The following is a 26,210-nucleotide window of genomic DNA, read 5'->3' as shown; positions in this document are numbered from 1 at the left end:
TTGAGCCCTTTACAAAGCTGAAATAATGCAGTGTGTTAAAAAATGTTAACAATTCAAAGAAGTTATAAAAATTTATAACTTGGCTGAATGCTTGGGAAATTTCTGCATATTTTAATATAAATAGGTAATGCAAATATTTGTTCTTTGCATTGAGAGGTGAGTCTCTGTTTTCCAGAAGGCTCTGTTATTTAAATTAAGTTCACTTGATTGTATTGAAATAAGGACAACTTCCATTTTGAGTGATGGCAAAGATTAAATACCACAGCTGTTATCAAATACAAAAAGCTTAATAAGTTAGATGTGTTACTGCATCATGGGGTTAAAAAAATTTCCAGAAATAGGAATTGCTTCATGACTAGAATTCTCATGACAGTAACTTACTTAGTAAGTTTTTTAAGATTTCCAAGTAGACATTGAAGTTTTGCATTCAAAAAGGACTACCTGCATCATCGATGTACCTTGTCAGTTTTACTGTCTCTTTAAAGAATTAACTGACAGACTTAATTCAAGGTTGGAGTTGGTGAGATATCTTGGAGAATCTGTATAAATAAAGGAAAAAGTAGAGTAAAAATCAGAAAAAAATAAAATTGTGAGAGGAGCTCCTTCTGCTGAGCTATAACATCAAATTATACACATTTTGAATGACCATGGATCAAAGGTCTTTGCTGAAGGATTAAGATCTAAAGTCTTAGATCTTTCTGATGAAGTATGCCAAGGCTTACCTTGACGATGAGAAGCCAGAGTACCCAGGTGGCACTACACAGGGAAAGCCCACCTAGCGGAGTCAGTTTCTAGAGGTGAAGTTGAGATTTGATCCTGAAATCAAGTCCTAGACCCAGGACACCCAGCATTCTGGACAAGTGACAATAGACTGCTTCTTCATAGGCCATGTAGACTGTTGAGTCAGCTTGATGCTCTGAGAAAACCTCACCATGGACCTTGAGAGGCTCCCTTTGAAAGTGCTAGTGAATTCTCATATCTCACTTTGTCAGCTCCTCATTTACTAGCTAATGCTTCAGCAGTTAGCTATCAGGGTGATAAGGACCGAGGGAGACAACAGGAGAGTATGAAGGGAGTCTCCTAGAGTGGTTGGAGTGCCCCCCACAAACTTTCCATACCACCACACAATTTTACCCAAATAGGCGTTGGCCATCATCCTCTCACTTCACACTGATGGCATAGGTTCACAAGCATCGTCTTCAAGGCCAGTCTGCAACTTGCTGTTTTCCTATGCCTCTCATAGGCTTGTGGAAACTAAGGAGACATCTGGAGGAGTTTACTTTTCTTGGGAAAAGTGATTTGCCTAGGAATTAAATCAGTATTTTCCAGGGAGAGCAATGTTTGAAAACATTGAATTTTCACTTTCCTATACTAAGTGGCCATACTTGATTGAGAAATAAGATCAAGAGCTGACATTTTTATTGAGTACTTATGATGTGCCAAGCATTGTATTATTTAAAAACAGAGATGACAGCTAAGTAGCATGACCAGCAGAGTGAAATGTAAAAGTAGTCTGATGGACGATAGTGCATAGGCCAGAAATGAACTGGAAAATAAATAGGAAAACTAGATTTAAATTCAGGTTTCTCTAGACACTGAGGGTTCTTGGTATACTTTCCTCTCATAAAGCTTGATTTTGTTATAAAATAAGAGTAAGTACCAGCCTGGAATTTGTAACTGAGTTTGATCAGTCAAGAAGATGGCCCTAGAGCAGTGGTTTTGTTTTTTTCTTCTCAGAATCATGAACTCTTAGAATCTAAGTTCTAAGTGTTCTTGCTCAAGAAGCACATACATGTATAAATGCAAACAAAATGTTACACATGATTTCTGGGGTTACCAGCTCTCCTGGAGCCAGTCTTCTTATGTAGGCAGAATTTGACATCAGTAAAGTCTGGTAATAGGTGATACCTTTAGATCCAGGCAGAGAGGGTGGCAAGTTCAGAGAGAGCCTAGCAGGAGTTTCACAGCTGTAGGAGGGGGATCAAGCAAAGAAACATGTTTCATTGAGGTGGGAGCTGCTGCTGGGAATAACTAGCTGTAGGTGTTGGACCCTTGGCATGGGTACTGAGATTTAGTGGTATAATGCCCAGCTGGATACTCTTGAGCTATGAAAAGGAGCCAAGAGAAAGCATCAAGAATCATAGGAGAGAAGAGCAACTGAAACTGGGCTAGTAAGTAAAGGCTGGGTCACCAAGAAAGTTCAGTAACCAGAACTAGGTCTAGAGCTGACTTGGGTGAGCAAAGGATTACCCACCAAGATTTTCCTGTCTGTGAGATAGTTGGCTTCTGGCCCTAGTAGGGGCTAAGCCCTTAGGCAGAGCAATGTGGACCTGTCTCTGGGAATCTGGTAGGTAGGAGGGAGCTGGGCAAAGAATCTGCCTAGTTATTGCAACTCTCGTGTTATCCCTCTTCAAAGCTTTAGTTTTTTTGGCCAAGGATGTGCATTAATTACCATTTTAAAATCTTTTTAGCACATTAACTTTGAGACCAGAGAATGTTCTTTACCTTTTATACTTTTCTCATCTTGAGGTTTTGTCCATTTATATTCAGTTACCTTTAGCCTGCCACTCCTATACCATCAGCAAGTTGTGTTCTAGTCTTTCACTGGGATAACCACTGATTTTCACAACTTGATGTTCCTCAGCAGAATAAAATGTTGGAAGCATTTGTTAGTCTATCAAAATATATTGGGAATTTTACTAGTCTGTAAAATCTAAATACTGGGAACTATTGGATTATAGTATACTTGATTGGGTAAAGTAGGTACTCAGGAATATTTATAGTTATATTGAATGAATGATTAAATGAGATATGAATTGTATCACATAAAGCTAAGGGTTGAGTTGTCCACTACATGTTTACCTCACTTCGAAATCTTCTCAGAGGATAATGCTAAGATAGGTTGAAGTTCATATAAATGTGGTAAATTAATGGATTGTACCACGCTTGATTATTCAACAGAGTAGACTAAGTGGTGGTACTTTCTTTGATGGAGTTTAGTATATTAAAATAGTGCTGTTGTGTTTGTTAAAGTGGTGCTTGTTTTCAGCTATTATTTGTTGCTGGAATTTCAAAAGAGAACTTGCATAAAGGAAGAGACCATTTAGCTGATAAGGTAAATTGGGACAGGAGAGACTCCCAGTTCTTCTTCACTCTGGAGGGTACTCTTTCCATAGAGTGAATCTGTAGCCTGAATCATGAATGCATGCGTGCTAAGTTGCTTCAGCCATGTCCCACTCTCTGTGACCCTATGGACTGTAGCCCACCAGACTTCTCGTCCAATGGATTTTCCAGGCAAGGATACTGGAGTGCCATGCCCTCCTCCAGGGGATCTTCCTGACCCATGGAGTGAACCCACATCTCTTATGTTTCTTGCATTGGCAAGCTGGTTCTTTACCACTAGGCCACCTGGGAAATCATGAATCATGAATGTTTAACAGAAATTAATTAATCTGATTTAGGAACTTAAGTAAGTACTAGCTGAAATTTAAGATGTAAAATTTGAAGTCATGAGTACCATGAATGTTAGAGGAAAAAAGAAATGGGGTATGAAGGAGAGTTATAATTCTGCTTGGAAGATCAGGCCAAATAGTGCAATAGAGCTTTTGTGCTTGAATTCATGAGTTTTCTTCCTCAAATAAAAGTTATGAAAAGCAGTTTTTTCTCTCCTTGATGGCTATATTTAACAGGAGAATAGTTGCTCAAATTTATTATTTGGCCCAGTAGAAAAAAGCACAATGTAACTCAAAGTCTAAATCAATGTAATTTAAAATATAATTATCTGTGTATGAGAGTGTCCATGGTAAGTGAGATGAATGTGTTCTAAAGAAAGAATCAGAATCCAGGGATTGGGAGATTCTTGTTAAATAGGAAAGAATCAATAAGTAGACAAGTTTCCTCATTAAGAGATGATCGCTGCATTTCTGAAATAAATGATAATTTAAGTGACTGAAAAAAATATGGCATTCCCCATGGAGATTCATAATGTCTTTTAAAAAAAATTATTTTTTTTACATTTTGCTTTGCTGGGTCTTTGTTTCTGTGCTCAGGCTTACTGTAGTTGCAGTGAGTTGGGGGCTACTCTTTGTTGTGGTACATGGCCTCTCATTGAGGTGGCTTCTCTTGTTGTGGAGCCAAGCTTTAGAGCACATGGGCTTCAGTAGTTGTGGTGCATGGGGTTAGGTCCCCTGCGGCATGTGGGATCTTCCCAGACCAGGGATCAAACCCATGTCCCCTGCATTGGCAGGCAAATTCTCAACCACTGAAGTACCAGGGAAATCCCTCATAATGCTTTTAAGTGGCTGATGTGTATGTATGTTTGTGCACATGCACGCATGTGTGTGTGTGTATGTGTCACATACCACAGAGTAGTCAGATAGGAAGAAATCACGAGAGACAGAGGATGGAGATCCATTGGGTAGAGGTAATCATACTTGACTCATCTCTTCTTCCCCATTAGCACCTTGACTCCTCACCACCTCTCAGTGCCAACACTTTCTACCCAGGTGAGAACCCAGTTACTTCCAAAATAGGGCAATTTTTTTTTTAAGATTTCTTTTTTATTTTTTTTAAATTTATTTATTTTAATTGGAGGCTAATTACTTTACAATATTGTAGTGGTTTTTGCCATACATTGACCTGAATAAGCCATGGGTGTACATGTGTTCCCCATCCTGAAACCCCCTCCCACCTCCCTTCCCATCCCATCTTTCAGGGTCCTCCCAATGTACCAGCCCTCAGCACCCTGTCTCATGCTTTGAACCTGGACTGGAGAGCTGTTTCACATATGATAATATACATGTTTCAATGCTATTCTCTCAAATCATCCCACCCTCGCCTTCTCCCACAGAGTCCAAAAGACTGTTCAAAAGACTGTTCAATACATTTGCTGTCTCGCATATAGGGTCATCGTTACCATCTTTCTAAATTCCATATATATGCATTAGTATACTGTATTGGTGTTTTTCTTTATGACTTACTTCACTCTGTATAATAGGCTCCAGTTTCATCTACCTCATTAGAACAGATTCAAATGCATTCTTTTTAATGGCTGAGTAATATTCCATTGTCTATATGTACCACAGCTTTCTTATCCCTTTGTCTTCTGATGGACATCTAGGTTGCTTCCATGTCCTGGCTATTGTAAACAGTGCTGCGATGAACAGTGGGATACGAGAAATTTTTTAATCTTGTTTTCTTTTTAGCATCACTTAAGGGTAGGGATCAGGACAGAGGGAAAGAATGAGGTGAAATTTTGATGTGGGCCTTGGGAAATGGCAAAATTTATGTGAGGTGAAATGTGCTATAAAAGGAAGGGTATAAATAAAGTCCTATAGAAGTTCTAGAGGAGAGATTACCTTTATGGGCAATCAGGAAAATCTTCAGAGAGGAGGTGACATTGAAACTGGGCATGGAAGGATGGGTTGAATTTTGATAGGCACGAATAGAAGAACATTCCAAGGGGAAGTACACAGCCCAAAGGTATCATGGCAAAAAAACAACAACCCCAAAACAGCAAATACTACAAAAATCTATTATTCCAGAAATGATGTGTGATTCAGTGTAGCTGGAGATAAAATGGGTACAGTAGGTACAGGCCAGGTTATAAGAGACCATGAATTCTAGTTTTTATTTAATATACAAATAAACTCCTCACACAACTCACCAAATATGAATGTCTGTCTCCTAAAACTTATGCTTGAGAGATTGATTTCTTTTATAAGCAAACTTTTTCTAAAAGTAGGGGCATCTTTAAGGCACACACCCATCTCTTAGTGTCTTAAAGGCAGGGGCTTGGCCAGCTTAACCAAAGCTTAAACTATCCGTGAGGTTCAGGAGATCCTTAAATACTTTGAGATTTTAAGATGCTATATGTAGTGGTTTACTTTTTCTTTTTTTTTAATTTATGTCTTTATCACGTGATCATTTACAGGGTAATTGTGCCAGGTTATATTTTCCATAAATGACCAAGTTTTCCCTTTCCATATAATCTTATTACACAGTGAACTTGACTTTCCTCCTGTTGAGGGGTGGGATTTGTGTTCTCCTCCTTAGACTGCTTGAGATTATAGTGGAACTGACACCATATGACTTCTGAGGCTAGGTCATAAAAGGCCATGCAGCTTCCTTCTAGTTTCCTTGGAATGTTGGCCTTTGGAGCTCTGAACCCCTATGTAGGGATTCAGGGGTCTCCATTCTGTGGGGAAGCCTAGGCCACATCTGTAGGCTTTCTGGTTGAGAGCTGGCATCAATCTCCAGAAATATGAACGAACAATGTCTCAGATAATTCTTGGCCACAGAGGTTAAATCTTTAGGTCCTTCCTGTTGAGGTTCCAGATGTTACAGAGTAGACCAAATCACCTCTGTGTGTCCTTTCCAAATTCCTGGCACATAGACTCAGCATAATAAAATGGTTATTTTATGCAGCTAGATTTGAGGTAATTTGTTATGCTGTGGTAGTAACTAGAACAGTAAGCAGTGATGGCCTTCTCTAGTTCCTCTTTCTCTGTTCAGCAGGTTCAGTTTTATAGGGAGGGAATTATCATTGGTTAGAAGGCCCTATTAGGGGATTCACATATATTATCTCAATCTTCCTAATAATGTTATGAGGTTAATATTATCAACCATATTTATGGAGACATAGGCTAAGAGAGGTTAAGTGATTTGTGTAAGGCCACACAGATAGAAAGCAAACCCAGTTTTTCTAGCTCTGTTCTTCAAAAGATTTCTTCAATCAGGTGAAGCCTCCCTAGGCTGGATGAAAGTTCCCATGGTATCATATGAACAATGAATTCTGCTACCTCTGTCACCTTCCCCTCAGATGGCACACTTGCTAAGCACCTGGGCCAGGAGCTGTGAAGGAGGAGAAGAGAGACATGCCCCCTGATTTCAGCAGTGATAAAACATTTTGGTGGCTAAGCTAGGCAGCTGTAAGTCCCATGGAGAGACAAAAGCAACCCAAGGCAGTCTCTGATCCAGTACTGTAGCCCTTCATAGAGGGGTACGGTCAGTTTGGTGTTTTGGGCAAATAGGTAGCCTCCCAGTTATCTCTTTTCTAACTGGTGAAAATGGGAGGCATCATGTGCCCCATTTCTCTCAGGTAGTCTTGGTTTATGCCTGTTGTCCCAGGGGAATTATCAACAAAGCCTTATTTTGGACAATAAATTACAAGGTCTCCTTAGGGTGGTACTTTTTCAAATTGGACTTTTCAAGGGAATGGGGTGAAACACTATTGAATAACCTTGTGAAATGGTGTGAAGGCAGTGACTAATGGCCCAAAACAAGTAGTAGAGTGCGGTAATTCAATGAAAAACTTGTCCATTTATTGTAAAGCAAAAAAAGAATAGTGATTTTGTTCAACATAGACAAACGTTTATTGGACATCAATTATATGCCACAATTAAAAATCCAAATTGACAATAACAAACAACAAAACCTCCTCAACAAACCAAACAAGCCACAATTGAATTGGCCATCTGAACTGACCTCATTGGTTTGTGTCTGGCCAGAATGGCAAGGACAGTCCATATCTTCCTTGGGGTAAATGAAGTATATGAATGTAGTACAAGGACTAGGCTTCGTTTCTCAAAGTGTGGTCCACAAACCACGGGCATCAAACTCGCCTGGAGGTAGTGGGGGAAGTAAGAATGCAGAGTCTGGGCCTTCATTTCCAGACCTTGAAATCATTCTTAAAGGATGGGCCCAGAACTTGGCATATTATAAGTTCTCAGGTAATTCTGCACCCTAACGTTTGAGGACATCTGGGATTTGATGCTTGGAATCAACAAAGCACTAAGGCCCTAGAGAAAGTTCATTATTTGGAGTTTATTATTAGTTGGTTTGTTATTTTAAATGACAAATACATTTAGAACTTGGGCAAGCAGATTAGCCCCGGGGCAGTGTTAGCCTCTGTCAGCACTGTTGAAAGAAGTTGGCCTTGATTTCAAACTGCTTCCCCATGTTAGGAGCCCTGTGAAGATAAAGAAAGGACTGCATCATTTTATTACAAGAAAACGGATTATGTTTAAACATCACTCTTGTTCTCATTATAACTTCTGTCATTGGGATTAACTTTGTAGTGGATTTGTTAAGTGTTCTCTAATAATATTTAGGAACTGCAGAAAAGAGGGGCGGTATTGATTGGAGTTTGGCCCATTTTTCCCAATTCTAACAAAGTTGGGTAGAGGGGAGAGCAGTACAAATGGTTTCCTGCAAGTTCAATGTGGAGTAGGTTGAATAGTCACTTTCCCTGGATATTTGTGAAAGAGACCAGATATTAGAGCTAAAACAGCTTTTTGCGTTCATCACACCCAATGTTTGTATTGTATAGATGGATAATGGCTGGAATAAATCCTGACTCTGGACATGACACTTACTGTGTATTCTTGGGTACTTACTTGTCATCTCTGAAATGCAGGATAATAACAGTGTCTGCTTTTTGTAGTCTTGGGGAGAATAAATGAAATGAGGGCATGAACATGAAGTGCTGAGCATAGCGTTTGGCACCGGGGTTAACATTCCTTCCCGAAGTGCTGTTTATTATTGTTAGCTAAAGTCACAGAGCTAGTTAATGCCAGAACCAGGCCTAGACCTGGACCTTACATCTACCTTCGTTTTCTGTAATATCTGTGGAGTTCCTGAGATCAGTCACATGAGATACCTGTGTGTCTCCACATCATCAAATGCTATTTTAAGACCTTCTTTCAGAAGGGCCCCAGGACAATGAGCTCTGGCTGGCTGCCTTAATCCGCACAGTCTGTTCTCAGGGTCATACGGCTTCTGTGCTCTGGCTGGTCCTCTGTCTGTGCCCCACAGGGCCCTGTACTGCTGGCCCCCTGACTGCTCCTGAGCTGTGTGGTGGTATGAATGGGCGACTGAGGCGGAACATGCCTGAGCCATTTTGTAGGGAGTGTTCCTCAGAAGTGAGATAATCAGGAGGCCTGGGAAGTGTGGGGGCAAAGTGTGTGGGTTCTGAGGACAGACTGTCTGGTTCTACCTGGCTGTGGGGCTTGGCTAAGTTCCTTGCCCATAAGAAGATCCACAGTCTTCTCATTTGTAAGATCTGTAACAAGAATGCCTACATCACAGGACTGTTGTGAGGGTCGGTGACTAAATTCACACAAAGCAGAGAGCTTGGCCCACTGTCTACAAATGGTGGCGTATTGCTAACTTATAATAATGCTTCATGAATCTAGAGGGGAATTAGGATATATAGAATGTCCTGATGGAAGGGATAAAAATCAGAACAGAGAAATGTAATTTGTAATGAGTAATATAAAAGTATTTTAAATATCACTGAAAGGTAAAACTGAAATTGAGAACTAGTTAAAAATATTGTATGGCCATTGATGAGATCAGAGAAACTGGCAGTAACTCTGCAAAGGAAAAGCCGGAAGTGCCTTCTACATATTCCTGCTTTCCAATGTCCTCCCCTTACATGCCCACATCTCCCTCAGCATTTACTATGGGTATTTAAATATGCCAAAAGTTTCTCTCCATGTTTATAGGTCTACAGTGTAGGCACTTTAGAAAAATTTTAATTAATAATATATTACATCAGTGGAAATTATTAACATTGATACTCTTCAATTATATAGAAACCTGCTGGCCACAGTATAGTAGGCAAGTGAAATGAATTACTAACTACTAACTCTCTTTAAAAGAATTGCCGCTATAGGTTAACTAATGTGGATAATGACTGACAAAACCTCTGGCTTCTTAAAACTTCTGCCATGTTGGATATTTATTGTATTAGCCAGCATGGGACAGATGATGCTGAGATGACGAACAACTGCCAAACTCAGTGATTTAAACAGCAAGATTTCTATCTTCCTTATGAGACAGGCCCTTACCAGTTTGTCTGAGGCCCTGCTCCAAATTAGCCTCCCTGGGGACCTTGGCTGATGGAGCAGCCACCATGGGACATGTTGCCAGTTATGGCCCAGGGAAACAGCCCAGGCTTTTGAAGCATCCAATTGGAAGTGGCACCCACCCTTCAGCTCCAGCATCACTGGCAGAAGCGCGGACACACTCCACTGTTCGGAAGCAGAAACTGTAAAAGTACAGTCCTACTCTGTTTCTGGCTAGAACTACTCTAATACTACATTTACACATGTCACTAGTTATAAACTTCTTGAATGTAAAAACAGTGACGTTCTTCGTTATCTTTCTCCTGACCCCAACCTCCAATAGAAAGGTGATACATGTTAGGTAGACATTAGAGCTTAGCTTGTGATAGGGACAAAATGGGAAAGAGGGCCAGAAAACTTGATCTCCTCTTCCCACCCCATCTAATGCATCTCTCCTCCCCTTGAGCTGGGATCCTGTCTCTGGAATTGATTATTTGGATGATCCTGAACAATCATCTAGTGACTCTAAACCTCAGTTCCTACAGCTGGAAAATGGGGATAATATTCAGTTCAGTTCAGTCACTCAGTCGTGTCCAACTCTTTGTGATCCCGTGGACCACAGCATGCCAGGCCTCCCTGTCCATCACCACTCCCGGAGCTTACCCAAACTCATGTCCATTGAGTCATTGATGCCATCTCATCCTCTGTTGTCCCCTTCCCCTCCTGCCTTCAATCTTTCCCAGCATGAGGGTTTTCTCAAATGAGTCAGCTCTTCGCTTCAGGTGGCCAAAGTATTGGAGTTTCAGCTTCAACATCAGTCCTTCCAATGAACACCCAGGACTGATCTCCTTTAGGATGGACTGGTTGGATCTCCTTGCAGTCCAAGGGACTTTCAAGAGTCTTCTCCAACACCACAGTTCAAAAGCATCAATTCTTCGGCACTCAGCTTTCTTTGTAGTCCAACTGTCACATCCATACATGACCACTGGAAAAACCATAGCCTTGACTAGATAGACCTTTGTTGACAAAGTAATGTCTCTGCTTTTTAATATGCTGTCTAGGTTGGTCATAACTTTCCTTCCAAGGAGTAAGCGTCTTTTAATTTCATGGCTGCAGTCACCATCTGCAGGGATTTTGGAGCCCAGAAAAATAAAGTCTGTCACTGTTTCCCCATCTATTTGCCATGAAGTGATGGGACCAGATGCCATGATCTTGGTTTTCTGAATGTTGAGCTTTAAGCCAACTTTTTCACTCTCCTCTTTCACCTTCATCAAGAGGCTCTTTAGTTCTTCTTCACTTTCTGCCATAAGGGTGGTGTCATCTGCATATCTGAGGTTATTGGTATTTCTCCTGGCAATCTTGATTGCAGCTTGTGCTTCATCCAGCCCAATGTTTCTCATGACGTATTCTGCATATAACTTAAATAAGCCGGGTGGCAATATACAGCCTTGACGTACTCCTTTTCCTATTTGGAACCAGTCTGTTGTTCCATGTCCAGTTTTAACTGTTGCTTCCTGACCTGCATACAGTTTCTCAAGAGGCAGGTCAGGTGGTCTGGTATTCCCATCTCTTTCAGAATTTTCCACAGTTTGTTGTGATCCACACAGTCAAAGGCTTTGGCATAGTCAATAAAGCAGAAATAGATGTTTTTCTGGAACTCTCTTGCTTTTTCGATGATCCAGTTGATGTTGGCAATTTGATCTCTGGTTCCTCTGCCTTTTCTAAATCCAGCTTGAACATCTGGAAGTTCACAGTTCATGTATCACTGAAGCCTGGCTTGGAGAATTTTGAGCATTACTTTACTAGCATGTGAGATGAGTGTGGTAGTTTGAGCATTCTTTGACATTGCCTTTCTTAGGGATTGAAATGAAAACTGACCTCTTTCAGTCTTGTGGCCACTGCAGAGTTTTCCAAATTTGCTGCCATATTGAGTGCAGCACTTTCACAGCATCATTTCACAACATCAAGGGGATATTATTACTCCCTTGTAAAGACTGAATCAGATGGCATGTATAAAAGACACTGGTCATCTGTGGCTCTGGCCATTTCCCAGTGGGACCTCACTCTGGGGCTCTTGGGTGTCCATCATTGCCTGCTGAACTGTCCCACTGAAGCCAGTCCTCAGGCGAGGCCTTACCATGCTCTCAGTCTCTGACCTTTCCCCCACGTGTCTGGCAAGTGAAAGTGTATTTTCTTCCTAAGCACCTTAGAGATCATCTAACCTTATGGTATTCAGACTTAGAAGAGGTAGCTGTACCTCCAAGTTCAGCTTTCCCCAACCCAAGAGCCCTAGAGTACATGCAAAGAATTCCACTGATTCTAGAGTAACCTCATCTTACAGAAGAGAGGCTGAGGCCCAGAGAGAGGGGGGAACTGAGGATCTCGTAGATGGGCAGGACTGGGCTTGCAGCCCCCTTCACATGAAGGCTGATCTAGACTGTCTATTTTGACAAACCTACCTGGGAGAAGAAGGTGACCAGAGATGAAAGTTGGGGCGGGGAGGTTGGTTATTTCTGATGACTCATGGATATGCTCATCAAAGGGCAAAAGCAAGTGTGTGTGAATTTTTTTTCTTTTGAGTCCCTAGGTAACTCTAGTCAGACATCATAAGATACAAAATCTTACCTCTAAGCTACTGGTTTGAGTGTAGTACAGTCTGTTAGTTACTCAAGGTCATTATTGTATGATGGGTTATCAAAGGCCTGATGAAGTGTGTGGGATTTTTATGAGCTTGTTTTTGTTATAGTAGAATGTCTAAAGGCCCCTTGTGTACAAAGTGCTTTGAAAACTCTAATGGGGCCCCATAATCACCTGCATAATTATGAAGATCAAATTGTGCTGAACAAACTTGAGAGCTATTTTTGACCAGGTTTGTGGATGAACAGAATGCAATATTAAACGCACACATACACATATACACACAACTTTTTTTTTTTTTTGGTCTTCCCTTTCAGTTCTGAGCACAACAAAAATCTCTCTCAAAACTGAAGAAAATTGCCATTCTGATGCATTTTCCCACTTTGTGTAGAAGTGAAGAAGTTTTCTTTCTCTGGGTTTAAGATACAGAATGGACAGACTATATACTCAGTTTCAAAGTAGACTTGGTTGCAATAAATGTTCATATATATATATATATATAATACACACACACACACACACACACACACACACATATACAGTGTAGTCAGAGTGTTTCAATTTGTTTTTATGTCTGTCCCCCACTGCCCCACAGTCAACATATACCCCTCAAGAGCAGGCCAGCCTTACCGGATGTCCTTCTATAGAGATGCCTGCTGCTTTCACTTGCTGTCCTCAATTTTCCATCTTACTCTAGGAAACTGCAAGTTTAGAAAAACAATGGACTGTTTCCTTCCTCTTTCTTTAAACTAAGAGGCTGAGAGAAGGACTTCATATTAATTACTCACAAGCCAGACTTGAGGATAAAGGTCATTATGAACAGTCAAATGGAACAAAAGTTAAGAATCACAGGTCTCAGTGGGTCTCTAGCCCAGCTAGGATCAAAATGGCATCTGTGCTTTCACTAGGGTCCTTGTCTTAACCAAAGGTTTGCTTAAGCTTTGTATTTCAGACTGATGTTTGGAATCTGAGCTTCCAAAAAAAGTTCACGAATATGTGCATGGAATGGGGTAGGGTGGAGAACTAACCCAAAGCAGGCTTAAGTTGGGTTAAGTCTTCCCTTCTAGGGCCTTGGCCCCCAGGTGACCCAGAGTTATCATTGTTATTATCAGTTTTATAAGAACATTTCTTAGAACCCCAGATTTAAGAATGCTCCTCAGTAAGCGGTTAGGATGGTTTTTCCTGACATTTTAAATTTCCTATTTGTTATATCCTTTGGCTGTGCACTGTTTTCTTGTGGCTAGACAGTTTGTGGCCAGGAAACTCTCATCTGTTGAGTGATAGACATCCTGTATAGCCACTCATCATGCTGAAAGGGAGAAGGAAACCACCTTTCTAACACTTCTCATTGGGCTCCTTAGTAAGTGCTGTTTATGCTGTAGAGCAGCTATCATTCTTTTTATAAGCCAGAACTTCTCTGTCACACTTGATATTCACAGGGAAGAGCCAGAAGTCACAAAGCAGCAGCAGTTGGCCTTGGGGGTGATGAGGGAGGGTACCATGAGAAACGGTGATGCAGAAAGTGCCCCTAAAACCTTGCTCAGTCAACAGACTGAGACTGAAGACCCCTTAGGGGGTCTTCCAAGGGGACCTTAGACATTTTTGCTGTAGTGGGCCCTTTCCTCCATAAAACTGATATGTATAAGTCAGTAACTATATTTGATAACTATGTTGACTTGAAGATGAATATATGAATGTTACAGATCACAACATTTCTTTCCACCTGAAAGTTTATTTTTTTATTTATTTTTTTTTTTATTTTTTATTTATTTTTATTTTTTTTTATTTTTTTCTTATTGTATGAAAGGATATTAAAAGATTTTCATGGGTCCCTAAATGTTTTGTGGGTTATAGGCATTGTGCCTGCTGTACCTAATGGATAAATCAACCCTATCAAGAGGAAGCAGAATCTTCCTTGGTACAGTTTGAGAAAACTGAATATTTATGAATTAGTGCAGTTTCATTACTTTAAATGACAATGCTGGTTCTAAATGGGTTTGGTTCATAAAATGGAACAGGTGAACTAAATGTGTATACAAATCTAGAAGTCAAGGTCTCACTATTAGCAATAGGCTGGTTAACATTTCGAGTAAATTTTGAAACTTTGGTTTGGGGGAAAAGCCAAAAATGTTATAAATATTTAGGTGGTAGAATCTCGATTTTGCTACCCACACAATTGGGTAAGCTACTATACTCCTTGAGCAACTTACTTTATTTTTCTATGCCTTAATTCTATCTCTGTAGTTCAGTTCAGTTCAGTCACTCAGTCGTGTCCGACTCTTTGCGACCCCATGAATCGCAGCACGCCAGGCCTCCCTGTCCATCACCAACTCCCGGAGTTTACTCAAACTCATGTCCATCGAGTCGGTGATGCCATCCAGCCATCTCATCCTCTGTCGTCCCCTTCTCCTCCTGCCCCCAATTCCTCCCAGCATCAGGGTCTTTTCCAATGAGTCAACTCCTCGCATGAGGTGGCCAAAGTATTGGAGTTTCAGTTTCAACATCAGTCCTTCCAATGAACATGCAGGACTGATCTCCTTTAGGATGGACTGGTTGGATCTCCTTGCAGTCCAAGGGACTCTCAAGAGTCTTCTCCAACACCACAGATCAAAAGCATCAATTTTTTGGCGTTCAGCTTTTTTCACAGTCCAACTCTCACATCCATACATGACCACTGGAAAAACCATAGCCTTGACCAGACAGACCTTTGTTGGCAAAGTAATGTCTCTGCTTTTTAATATGCTATCTAGGTTGGTCATCACTTTCCTTCCAAGGAGTAAGCATCTTTTAATTTCATGGCTGCAGTCAAGGTCAGGGGCGGTGGCTGAGAGGAGCTTCCCCACCTCCGAGGTCAGGGTCGGCGGCCGAGAAGAGCTACCACACACCCGAGGTCAGGGACAGCGGCCAAGAGGAGCAACCCCACCTCCAAGGAGCGGCTGCTGCGGGGTGCAGGAGGGCTGAGAGGAGCTACTCCACATTCAAGGTCAGAAGGGGCGGCCATGAGAAGATACCCTTCGTCCAAGGTAAGGAGCAGCGGCTGCGCTTTGCTGGAGCAGCCTTGAAGAGATACCCCACGTCCGAGGTAAGAGAAACCCAAGTAAGACGGTAGGTATTGCGAGAGGGCATCAGAGGGCAGACACACGAAAACCATAATCACAGAAAACTAGCCAGTCTGATCACAGGACCACAGTCGTGTCTAACTCCATCTCTATAAGTGAGACATAATCATGGCTACCTCATCAGGCTACTGGGAGGATGGAATGAAGTCATGTTCATAAAGCACTTAGTATAATGCCTGGAATATTATAAATTTCTGATATGTTAGTTATCATAATTACTATTATTATCATATCATAAAGTGTTGTTATCATGTTCATCAGATGGAAAAACTCAGACTTCTTTATAATTTCACTGGACAATTTTGCTCAACTCAGAGAGGTATTATAGTAAGTAGTTAAAAGGATTTATTTAAAAGTAAAAGAAGGATTTATCTGAGATTAGAATTAATCAATAGCATGTGAAAAGAGGGCTTTTCTGGTGGCTCAGACAGTAAAGAATCTGCCTACAATACAGGAAATACAGGTTTGATCCGTAGGTCAGGAAGATCCCCTGAAGAAGGGAATGGTTACCCATTCCAGTATTCATACCTGGAGAATCCCATGGACAGAGGAGCCTGGCAATCTATGGCCCATAGTGTCGCAAAGGATCTAACAAGACTGAAGCGATTTAGTACGTGTGAAAAGAAGCATGAGAAGTGACATGGAAGGTTCAAAGATAATTAGAATATAGGTCCTGCCTTCATAAAGAGTATTTCATTGTTAGGGAGACAACACATATTCAGAAAGGTTCAGAAACAGTCTAAAGGGTAGTGGGGGAACTTGGGGGCAGCTGGGAAGGGAAGGTGTCTCAGATAATTAAAAGCCTACTCAGGGACTTCTCTGTTGGTCCAGTGACTAAAACTCTGCCCTCCCAATGCAGGGGGCCTGGGTTAGATCCGTGGTTGGGGAACTAGATCCCACATGCTGCAACTATTGAGTTTACACACTGCAAGAAGATTAAAAATCCTGTGTGCTGCAACTAAGACTCTGCTGCTATTAAGACCTGGTGTAGCCAAATAAAACAAATAAATAAACAAAACCCTACTCAGTAGGTGAAGATTCCTTCTGCACATCCCCAGGAAGAGAAGTTGCTTCAGACTTTTTAATCAGCAGCATCCATCACATCCTATCTAGAACTGCCAATTTTCAGTTTGGCAAATGTCATATTTTAACCAGATACAGAGCAAAGGTGGTTTGGTGCTGCCCCTACCACACTGGCAGAATCAAACTAGATGAGCATAGAATTCTTTTGTGTCTGACTGGAAGCAGGACAGGGAAGGCAGCAAAAACAAAAACACAAGGAGTATTTGGCCTTTCTAACAGTACTAGCGATTACATTAGTGTTAATGTAGTTAACTTACATAGTAATTACTTTCATAGTAATTTTAAGTATTTTCACATTTTAGGTTCTCACTATTAAAATTATATACTCTACAAGGATTGCAACTGTTATTTTCATTTAAGAATGAGGAAACAGCTTCATCGATTTGCCTCATATATTTGAGACCTTGAGGAGTGGAGCTTAGATCTACTTTCTCTTTGTTGAATTTCCATGAAATCTTCATGTTGCTGATAATAATGAGAGAGTATTTGTTGAGCCTCTGCTATTTCTTAAAGCTACCTTATAAGGTGAAGCTTCTCAATTCCATTTAAAGTTGAAGAAACTCCAGCTCATTATGGTCAAGTAGCTTATTCCAGGTCCTCTTTCTAATGAGTTGAGATCTTACTCTAGGTTTGAGATCTTACTCTTCTCCACACCTTTTGCTCGTTACTTATTGGGATTTGAGTGGATATAATTTTACTTTAATGAATAGTGGGCCATGGGAAAAACAAGTAAAGATTCTTCTAAAATAATATCCAGTTAATACTTCAGAAAGATGTCTTTGAAAATAATCTGCAGTGATTATACAAATGAGTTGAAGTGTGTATTTTTCAGAAATTAGGTTGAAGCCTCGGGGAAACAGTGTTAATCTTACCCTTAAACTTGATCACGATAAGATTATGTATGTGTCCTGGAGGACTTAGATCTGAAGGTCTGAGCTAGACAGTGTTGACCTTTGTTTTTACCTTGCTGAGTAGGGTGAGATGAACCTGCACTTTAAGCCCAAATTTGGGAACAATTGCTACTCCATAAACTAACTGACCATGGCCTCTGCATGGGGTAGTCTGAAACACCAAGTTCTCTGCCATACATCTTATGCAACTTTCAGTGTGGGTAGTGTTGAATCTGAGGCTTCCTGCCCTTCAGAGCAAGAGGAGGTTTTAAATGGTGAGAGACCTGTTGTGAATTGCTCTTTTATGCCTGGACCTCAACCTTGTCCCCATTTTGAAGAATTTCTTTTTTGCAGTGGCTGGCCTATATGTTAAAATAGCTCCTGCTTCCTGCCTCAGTGATATTTTTTATTGCTTTTATGAGCCTAAATTTCATTTAAGCTCATGGGTTTGATAAACAAATAGTCATAATTTTGAGAAATGAAAATTTTAGTGAACATCCCAAGTCAAATTCAGTTTTAAAAGAGCTCTGCAATAATTCTCATCAAGTATATGGAAGCATTGGGTTAAGAATGCAGCTAGCTATTTATTACTGTTTTGTATTAGCTATTGGAAAATACCTAAATTATAACTAACCACCCCCACAGTTTAGGATTGATTAAACAGCCCATGACACTTTTTTCACACATAGGTTGTCTTAGGAGTAATTATGATGACTTGCACGTTGGATTGAGGTAATTATTCCTCACTCTTTCTAACTCCCTCTCTGCAAATGTCCTAAAAATATCCTAGCATCTTGCACTATTTTTTCTTATATTTAATAATGGATACAGATACACCAGAAAAGTTAAAACAATTGTTAGATTTGGCTTGGTTATTTCAAAGGAATAGATAAATCATCATGCTACAACATGAGAGAGGAAATGACAGTTTTTATCTTTTATTCAGGTAGCCTATATTTATATGAGACCACAAAATGTTCCTGACAGGATGTTATTGATTGCATTTACCCAACTGGGGCTTAAGATGTATTTTTTTGCCACATCACAGGACATGGTCTTCTCTTTTCATTCTTGCCTGAGAATAAAATCCCAGGTCTTTTGGACTCGCCCATGAAATTCTGAGTTTTCGGAATAGAGATTTCAGACCCCTTGACATTAATTATTCTAATTCAAGCTCCCTTCAGTCACACTTTCTTCTATTGAAGACCTTGAATAATATAATAGCTCCAAGGAACTAAGTGAAGTTCAAATATTCACTGTAGTAATAAAGGTCCTCTTATAAGTGTTTTATGTTTATTAGCTCATTTAATCCTCACAATGACTTTATGAGGGAAGGACTATTTCTATCTTCACTTTATAAGTGAGGAACCTGAGACACACTGATAGTAGGCCTTCTCCCTTCCTTCCTTCTTTCCATCCATCCATCCAAGTAAAAAATATTATCTGAGCACTTAGTATGTGCTGTGTAGTACTGTGGGTACTGGAGATGGCAGTGACACAGCTATGTCCATGCCCTCAGGGAGCTCAGACACTGTCCTAATACTGCCCCAAGTCACACCCCCCACCCCTAGGAGCTTCCCTAGGTTAATGCCACTCAACTTCTAATCCACGTGGATAATCTCAACCCATCTTCCATTTCAATTCATTTAAGGAATTTAAAAATTCAAAGGTCTATATTTTAGCTATTATGACTGCCTCAGAACCTGTATGTGCCCCCAAGTAGAGTCTATAATATATCTTAGGCACCGTGGTGCATGGTCTTGCTTTCTGTGAGTGGTCACAAAATTCAGTGTAACTGCTGGACTATCTTTGTTACAATGAGAGAGGGAGAGATACCTGGGACACAATTGGGATAACTTTAAAAAGAATATTTTATCTTACCTGATGCATTTAAAGCAAGTTTAGTTTTCAATGAATATGGTCTGGAAGCTGACTTAGGATTTCCTGAATCACATCTGCCGTTTGGGATTGGAGCATTTAACTCCCAAAGCCATGGATCATGCTAACTTTGGACATCAGCCTGAAATTTATTAAAATATTAGCCCCTATCTAGAAAATTTCTAGATATTTTAATTAGAAACAATTGAGCTCACTCTTTACTGTCCAGTTTCCCTGCTTCTCATGTTACACTTTTCCTCATGTCAAAGGGATATGGGTTAAGTCATGGTTTTTATATATTTTTAAAATCTGGCCTAGAAAAGTACAACTGGGGATACACTTACTGTAGATTTAGTGGGATATATTTATATGGTTTTCAGTCACTTCCGTACTATAGCTTGTTATCCTGGTATATGTACATCTTCCAGGAAAATTTTTGTTGCTCATTGTGCCAGCTCACCTGACATCATAACACAGAGACTCAGGGCAGACATTCTGTCTTGATATTAATGTGTCTGGTGGTCCAGCAATGGAAGCATGTGGATTGATGAAGAGAAACAAGATTTGAGATATATAGAGTTGGAAGCCCATCAGTGGATAATTCTTTTAAACCTTACACTTGTACATAGCAGAAATTTGATAAAGATTTTCCCAAAGTTCACAATAATCCTAAATGTGCACATAATATTGCTGTCAATAATAAAAACAAATTTTGACTAACTGTTTTAAAAGAAAGACACTTATCTTTCTGTTCTCTCTATTAAAAACATAGAAAATCGTTGTCATAGGAAGGGGGTAATAAAAGAATATGCAGCGTAACAATGTGAATATCATATAGGCATATCAGGCAGTTAAGAAAAATATTATGTTTTTTTGATTTTGTGATGCTTACATTTGTCAGCTTAAAATTTTTTTCAGTTTGTTGTTATTTATTTTCTAATTCTCAATAGATATTTACTTTTGTCCCTAATTTCATTTGTAGTTTATGTTCTTCAAGAAGACCCTTCCCCCACTTATATTAGTTTCTGTCCTTTCAAAGCCTGAATTTACTATCCAAGAATGATTTGATAAAATACAAAGCAAGATGTGTGTGTGTGTGTGTTTGTGTGTGTGTGTGTGTTTCTGTGTGTGTGTGTGTGTGTCTATGTGTATAAAACTCACCAATCCTGGACTTTTTGTTGATTTTTCATTGTCAAATAGGAGAACACTGAAAATTGAAGACAGTTACCCCCGTCTTCTCTTTATCATTTAAAATATTCAGTGTCACTATATCCTAGGCATTAAAATATGATATTTGCTTTGTTCTTTGCAGTAGTCAGGATAAATCACTGGTGCTTTAACAAAGAGCCCTTACATGTCAGTGGTCTTCGCATTAAAGGCTTATTTTTCATTTGTGTCACAGGCCTTTGCTGCTCCATGTAGCCATTCAGTGACCCTCACTTCTTCCATCTAGTTTTCTACACTGATTCTGTTGCATCTGGGCAACCAATGGGGTAAGAAAAAGAACATGACTAATTGTAAGAGTGATCATAAAAGACTAGGCTTAAAAGTGGTAGTGTCATTTTTGTCCACAGTCCGTTTATCATAACTCAGTGATATCTCTTCACCTAATGACGGTGAGAAATTGCTAATATGTCTTCTTTTCTAAAGGAAAAGGAGAAGCATGCATTTAGGTTAGTAGAAGTGTTCTCAACCATAAGCTTCAATAGATACATAAAAAAAGAATTTTTTAATAGATGAGAATGGTTTCTCAGGGAAATTGTCACAGCTCCCAAATCCATGTGAATTTAATTGGGAATGCCTTTGTACTTTGGTGAAAAGAGTATGGGATTTGAAATCAGAATACCTGGTTTTGTGTTTTTCATAGCTCATCACTTATTAACTCTGTAACTTTGCATGAACATACTTTTCATATAAATCAGTTTCATTAACTATAAAATGGTGATGATACTAATACGGGTTTTACCTACTGCATAGGTTGTTTTCAGGGTCACCTGAGGTCAAAGGAAGAGTTTATTGTATTCTGTGAAGTGCTGTTCAAAAATAAGTGCCCCTCTTTCCTCCTCCCTCTCCTCTTTGGTCCATATTCCACTTTCACCATGTTGCATCTCCTGACTATAAGGAGGACCAAGAAAGATGCTAATGCCTACATTACTGGAAGACTAAACATTATTTTCAGTCTTCCTTCAGACACTGAATATTTATTTTATATATAAAAATGTATTTTAATTCCTGGATTTTCTAGGGAGGGGACCAAGATGAAATGTATTCCTTTTAAACCAGTGTTAAAAACAAATTAGCAAATTGTTAGCATTCCCAAGTGTTGACTTATGCCTCAGCTCCTAAAATTCAGTGTGAAAAATCTTAGTGTCCTTAAAGTCACCTGTTTCCTTCTATGGAAGGAAGACTTTTAGAACGAGGTGATACATGTATGGAGTATGGTCTCTTGAAATATTTTCTAGGGGAGAAAAGCAGTAGAGGATAGATGTACTACCTCGAATTTTCCTTGCCACTTGTCACTGAACAAGTAGTATACTTAAATGGAGTAGAATTTTCTTATGAAGATATTTTATATTTTAAATATCTTTGTCATGAATTATTGATTAACTATCAATATGTATATATTAATTTCAACAAGTCAAAAGGGATTAATTCATTTTTACCAGTGTAAATTATTTTATAGGCCTTTGGGCGTCTCTCTTGGTTATTTAAAGAACTTCCAAAATGTGTACAAAAGATACAATTTGTAGAGATAATGGGGAGTTTGTGTGTGTGTTTGTGTGTGTGTTTTCTTTTTCACAGTTTCCTTCTTTGCATCCCCCTACCTGTTGTATCAGTGGAATTTATTACTTGAGGAGAAGGCTAAATTAGCTGATCCCCAAAATTGAGTTGAGTTTGTGGATTTATTTTTTAAAGTCTTCACAGTTACAATACTCTCAAAAGCTGAAACTTTTACTTCATGAGCTAAGCTTCAAAAGCTTGAGTCTGGAGGTTTCAATGCATACAGTTTATTCCAAAGCACAGAGTAGGAAGGAATGGCTTATGAGTGTTTTCCCACCCAAGAAAGAGCAGGTTTGAACAGGAGTCATTCAGGAGGATAATAGAGGTTAGAGGCTGGTGAGAGCTGAAGCAAGTACTTAGTGTCCTGTTTTCCTCCTCCTGAGACGTTGGAGAACCTAAGGATAGGTTGGATAGGTTAGGAGGGGATGAATTTGGGAACATGTAACTTGCTTAACCAGATAGTCAACACCAAAGTCAGATTGATGATATCCTTTGCAGCTGAAGATGGAGAAGCTCCACACAGTCAGCAAAAACAAGACCAGGAGCTGACTATGGCTCAGATCATGAACTCCTTATAGCCAACTTGAGACTTAAATTGAAGAAAGTAGGGAAAACCACTAGACCATTCAGGTATGACCTAAATCAAATCCCTTATGATTATACAGAGGAAGTGAGAAATAGATTCAAGGGATTAGATCTGATAGAGCGCCTGAAGCACTATCGACGGATGTTCGTTACATTGTACAGGAGGCAGGAATCAAGACCATGGAAAAGAAATGCAAAAACACAAAATGGTTGTCTAAGGAAGCCTTACAAATAGCTGAGAAAAGAGAAGTGAAAGGCAAAGGAGAAAAGGAAGGATACACCCATCTGAAGGCAGAGTTACAAAGAATATCAAGGAGAGATAAGAAAGCCTTCTTCAGTGATCAGTGCAAAGAAATAGAAGAAAACAATAGAATGGGAAAGACTAGAGATCTCTTCGAGAAAATTAGACATACTAAGGGAACATTTCATACAAAGATGGGCACAATAAAGGACGGAAATGGTATGGACCTAAAAGAAGCAGATGATATTAAGAAAAGGTGGCAAGAATACACAGAAGAACTATACAGAAAAGATCTTAATGACCCAGATAACTATGATGGTGTGATTACTCACCTAGAGCCAGACATCCTGGAGTCCAAAGTCAAGTGGGCCTAGAAAGCATCACTACAAACAAAGCTAGTGGAGGTGATGGAATTCCAGTTGAGATATTTCAAATCCTGAAAGATGATGCTGTGAAAGTGCTGCATTCAATATGCCAGCAAATTTGGAAAACTCAGCAGTAGCCATAGGACTGGAAAAGGTCAGTTTTCAATCTAATTCCAAAGAAAGGCAATGCCAAAGAATGTTCACATTACCACACAACTGCACTCATCTCACACTCTAGTACAGTAATGCTCAAAATTCTCCAAGCCAGGCTTCAAAGTACATGAACCATGAACTTCCAGATGTTCAAGCTGGATTTAGAAAAGGCAGAGGAACCAGATATCAAATTTCCAACATCCATTGGATCATTGAAAAACAAGAGAACTCCAGAAAAACATCTATTTCTGCTTTATTGACTATGCCAAAGCCTTTGACTGTGTAGATTACAACAAACTGTGTAAAACTGTGAAAGAGATGGGAATACCAGACCACCTGACCTGCCTCCTGAGAAATCTATATGTAGGTCAGGAAGCAACAGTTAGAACTGGACATGGAACAACAGACTGGTTCCAAATTGGGAAAGGAGTACATCAAGGCTGTATATTGTCTCCCTGCTTATTTAACTTACAGGCAGAGTACATCATGAGAAATGCCAGGCTGGATGAAGCACAAGCTGGGATCAAGATTGCTGGGAGAAATATCAATAACCTCAGATATGCAGATGACACTACCCTTATGGCAGAAAGTGAAGAGGAACTGAAGAGCCACTTGATGAAAGTGAAAGAAGCGAGTGAAAAAGTTGGCTTAAAACTCAACATTCAGAAAACTAAGATCATGACATCTGTTCCCATCACATCATGGCAAATAGATGGGGAAACAATGGAAACAGTGACAGACTTAATTTTTGGGGGCTCCAAAATCCCTGAAGATGGTGACTGCAGCCATGAAATTAAAAGATGCTTACTCCTTGGAAGGAAAGTTATGACCAACCTGCATATTAAAAAGCAGACACATTACTTTGCCAACAAAGGTCCATTTAGTCAAAGCAATGGTTTTTCCAGTAGTCATGTATGGATGTGAGAGTTGGACTATAAAGAAAACTGAGCGCTGAAGAATTGATGATTTTGAACTGTGGTGTTGGAGAAGACTCTTGAGAGTCCCTTGGTCTGAAGGAAGATCAAACCAGTCAATCCTAAAGGAAATCAGTCCTGAATATTCATTGGAAGGATGAATGCTGAAGCTCTAATACCTGATGCAAAGACCTGACTCGTTGGAAAAGATCCTGATGCTGGGAAAGATTGAAGGCAGGAGGAGAAGGGGATGGCAGAGGTTGAGATGGTTGGATGGCATCACTGACTCAATGGACATGAGTTTGGGCAAGTTCTGGGAGTTGGTGATGGACAGGGAGGCCTTGCGTGTTGCATTCCATGGGGTCACAAAGAGTCAGACATGACTGAGTGACTGAACTGAATTGAACTTGCTTCTTAATGAAGCTCAAGAGAAAGAAAGCAGTTCTTGTAGGTAAATCTCCCATTCCATCATGGTTCTATAGCAGCAAGGTACAATAAAGGCAGCAGAAAAGTCTAAGCAGAGAAAGCCTAAAGCAGCATACTAAAATGCCTTACAACCCCAGGAAATACTAGATAGTCAAAATTTTTTCATCCCTCTGAGATAGTTTGTAAGAATGGTTTTTTGTATTTACTATTTTTTAACATGTAAAATTCATAATTGCTACAAATGTGAATCTTTTCAGTCTAATTTTTCTTTCTTGTGTTTAGATGTCAGATGACCGAAAAGTCTCTCTAGTCCTCTGTGTGACCTTTGAGGACTCATCAACCTGGAAACAGAGCAGGATGCTAGTGTTTCAACCATGGATGCCATAGTAGTAGGTCCCCAGGGTCATAAAACAAGCTCCCTAGAAGTCACTGTGGATGGATGCTCGTGAGCAGGGTTGACATCACCTGGTACACACTAGCAAGGCCCTATCAGTTGTGACATTTGGTGTCTGTTCTGATTGGTTGATGCTTGTACCCTATTGCTTTTTAAACATTTTACATGTCACATCTACTAATAACCTTGGCCATGTGGTGGGAAGTTTCAACAATCCTCTCTCCCAGCTTGGATCACCCCATTGTTGTTGTTGTTCAGTCGCTAAGTAGTATCTTATTCTGTGACCGTATGCATGCCAGACTTCCCTGTCCTTCACTGTCTTTAGGAGTTTGGATCAGCCCATAGGGATAAGGAAAAAAGAAACGGAAGGGAGCATCCTGGAATGACTGATGATCCGCTTTCAAGAACTCTGGAATAAACCAGTGACTAAATATACCTTGATTGTTAGGCTTAAGTTTTCCTTTGTCAGTGAACTGATTTAAGTACATTTACAGTGAATAAAGGGAACTTGACTTTTTTTACCATGTGAAATTCATAACTGCTGCAAATGTGAATCACTGTGTTCTGGCTTTCACTTCTCATATCTAGATGTTGAATGTGCCCCAGAGCCTCTAAAGCCATCAGACATTAGGTTGGGGAGATCCGAGGAGGGGACACTCTCCTTCTGTAATTTTAGGGAGTGGGCCTTAGGGGGGACTCAGTGGTGATATTACTACAGTGGAGTTTGACTTATAAGCTGGTGTAAGTCAGCTTACCTTTCTACATTGTAGAGATTGAGAATTTCTGTCAACCAAGCCCCCTAACAGATAAGAGACTGAATAATATGTTTCTTTCACATGGGTTAAAATCAGGAAACCTCAATTTCAAATAGGAAAAACAGCAAGTGAAAGAAGAAT

At 39.9% G+C, this 26,210-nt stretch overlaps 1 long non-coding RNA gene across 1 annotated transcript in view; it reads left to right on the top strand.

The window, feature by feature from the left end:
- LOC122709530 overlaps nucleotides 1-25,947 on the top strand; it is a 47,371-nt gene extending 21,424 nt beyond the window's left edge. The window contains exons 2-4 of the long non-coding RNA XR_006345546.1: nucleotides 15,291-15,508; nucleotides 20,858-20,948; nucleotides 25,203-25,947. This is a non-coding gene — a long non-coding RNA (uncharacterized LOC122709530). The remainder of the gene's footprint in view (nucleotides 1-15,290; nucleotides 15,509-20,857; nucleotides 20,949-25,202) is intronic.
- Nucleotides 25,948-26,210: the final 263 nt, after the last annotated feature.

The sequence above is a fragment of the Cervus elaphus genome, chromosome 15, assembly GCF_910594005.1.
Source record: "Cervus elaphus chromosome 15, mCerEla1.1, whole genome shotgun sequence".
Classification (NCBI taxonomy): Eukaryota; Metazoa; Chordata; class Mammalia; order Artiodactyla; family Cervidae; genus Cervus; species Cervus elaphus.
Note: the sequence above shows the minus strand (reverse complement) of the source record. Positions and strands in the feature narration are given on the sequence as shown.